Raw genomic sequence first — 2,813 nt, forward strand, 5'->3', positions numbered from 1 at the left:
GCAAAGAGTTGTCCAAATTGACAAAGACGGCTTTTATTCTCATTTTGGACATGGGAACCGAAACTGAGGAAGCCACACGCTCAGGGCATGGATCCAATACTTGGCCGCCCAAGTCTTGCTGAACGGGAGCGCCGCACATCTCTCCACGTAGCTCAGTGAAGATGCCAGCTATAATGTACTGAGTTAGACCCCAAGGTCTGCCTGGCCGCACGGCTTGGCTAGCGCTTGCGTGGCTGTCTTGATGCAGAACACCAACATTTACCAAGGCTGGATTCTTGGGTGATATTGACTTAGGCTGAGTGAAATTCACCACAAGATGTGCCCCGGCGGATGGCCCACGCTCCCTTTCTGGTCACACAGTGAAAATCAACTCCACACGATGCTGCTGGACCAATTCACAGCAAAAGGACAGTGAACATAGCAAGCGATGGATCCATCTGTACTCGTAGGGCTGCCCACTCCTGGTTGGGAAATTGCTGGACATTGGGGGGGGGGGGTGAGACCTGGGGAAGGGAGGGACCTTAGGAGGGTATCGTGCCATAGCGCCCATCCTTTAAGATCTCTATCTTCTGGAGGACATAAGAACACAAGAAGAGCCCTGCTGGATCAGATCAATGGTCCATCTAGTGCAGTGATGGCGAACCTTTTAGAGACCGAATGCCCAAACTGCAACCCAAAACCCACTTATTTATCGCAAAGTGCCACCACGCCAATTTAACCTGAATACTGAGGTTTTAGTTTAGAAAAAAAACAACTCATACATTAACTTAAGATGATCCAAACAGAGGCTGCGGTCACACAGAGCATTAGCCACGCTAGAGACGGAAGATAGGCGGATTTTCCGGGCGCGATCACACCGCCACATCTGGGAAGCGTAGAGCTCCCGTGGCTCACCCGAGGCTTCCCGCTGAAGATCCGGGGCAAAAAACTAGTACCTCCGAGGTACTAGTTTACGGAAACCGGGGGGCAAGGGCGGGCATCTGATCGCGTTTCTGGTGGCATCCGGCGCCCGCCCATGTCCCCTCGCAAACAGGTCATTTTTTTCCCAAGGCCCCACGGATGCGCACAAGCACCCAACGGAGCATGCGCACACTTCAGTTTAAGAAAGTAAAAAATCCAACAACAACAACCCTGTTTGCCGCGCCGCCCCGCTTCTTTGCCTGTGGTGTGATCAGCCCCTCCCCCCTAGCCACGGGACCTCGACGGGACCTCAACCGGACGTCTGATCACGCAGTTGCGCGTTAGTTTGCCCCGGGGCAAACCATTTTCCAGCCCATGTGACCGTGCCATAGGTTTGCCACCACTGATCTAGTGAGTCCAACATCCGGTCTCACACAGTGGCCAACCAGTTCCTCTGGATAGCCAGTAAACAGGGCACAGAGGCCGCAGTCTTCCCCTGATGTTGCCTCCTGGCACTGGGATTCATAGTATTAGTGCCTCTGGATGTGGAGGTTCACTAATCCTCTGGATCCCAGAACCAGGGGGCAACGTCAGGGGAAGACCTCGGCCTCTGTGCCCTGTTTGCTGGCTATCCAGAGGAACTGGTTGGCCACTGTGTGAAACTGAATGCTGGACTAGATGGACCACCGGTCTGATCCAGCAGGGCTCTTCTTATGTTACCTACAGCAACTAAGGTGCTACTGGACTCTTGCTCTTTGGTGTAGTGGTTATGTGTGGGGACTCTAATCTGGGAGAACCGGGTTTGATTCCCCACTCCTCCACTTGCACCTGGCTGGACGACCTTGGGAAAGTCATAGTTCTGATAAGAGCTGTTCTTGAAAAAGAGCCGTTTCTGTCAGAGCTCTCTCAGCCCCACCCACCTCACAGGGTGTCTGTTGTGGGGAAGGGGAGGGAAAGGAGTTTGTAAGCCGCTCTGAGACTCCAAGTGAAGGGCGGGGTATAAATCCAATCTCTTCTTCTTCTGTTGCTAGAAGCAAAAAACAACCATCCTGTAGGTGGCAGGCACCATTTTAGAAAGTGGCCTTCTCCCTTGCCTCTCTTCCCGGATGACACCCTGCCTGTCTCCACAGAACTGCTGTGTAGGGCTGCCAACCGGCAGGTGGGGCTTTGCGATCTCCTGGAATTACAACGGATCAGGGATCTGTTCCCCTGGAGAAAACAGCAGCTGGGGGTGTGTGTGGATCTATGGCAGATCTATTGCAGAGGGATCCCTCCCCTCTCCAAGTCTCCAGGAATTCCCCAACCGGGAGTTGGCAACCTGGGTGGTGAGGATTGCCAGAACGGTGCGGACGAAGCGCTCTGCGCACCCACGGTAGGTTAAGTCTGACGATTTCCAAAGCAGCAGCCCGTGTCGCCGGCAGACCTTTTTCCCCTTCGCAAAGATACGCGGTGTCGATCAATCGGCTCCGATTCCCGTGGCGAGTCGAGTCCATTTTCTTGCACCGGGTGGGTGCACACGAGGCACTTGCGGAGCAGGAGGAGAGCGCGCGCCTTTCCACGGAACCGGGACGGAGCGGAGCAGGGGGGTGGGTGGCAGTGTTCCCTCTAAGCTGAGTTAGTGTGAGCTAGCTCACAGTTTTTTAGCCTCTGGCTCACAGATTTTTGTCTTAGCTCAGGAAGGATGGCGCCAGAGCAAACTCATTTATGCAGTAGCCAAATTGCTTGCTCACAGTTTTAATGCCAGCAGCTCACAAGGTAGAATTTTTGCTCACAAGATTCCGCAGCTTAGAGGGAACATTGGTGGGTGGGGGGTCTTTCGGAGGGGCCTGCTGGGACTGCCTTGGCTACCTTGACCCGGGCGCCCCTGGAAGCCTGCAGACAAAGAGCAGCAGCCCCCCCCCCCTCAGCGAGTC

The sequence above is a fragment of the Gekko japonicus genome, unplaced genomic scaffold (genome assembly GCF_001447785.1).
Source record: "Gekko japonicus isolate JY-2015 unplaced genomic scaffold, Gekko_japonicus_V1.1 scaffold2268, whole genome shotgun sequence".
Classification (NCBI taxonomy): domain Eukaryota; kingdom Metazoa; phylum Chordata; class Lepidosauria; order Squamata; family Gekkonidae; genus Gekko; species Gekko japonicus.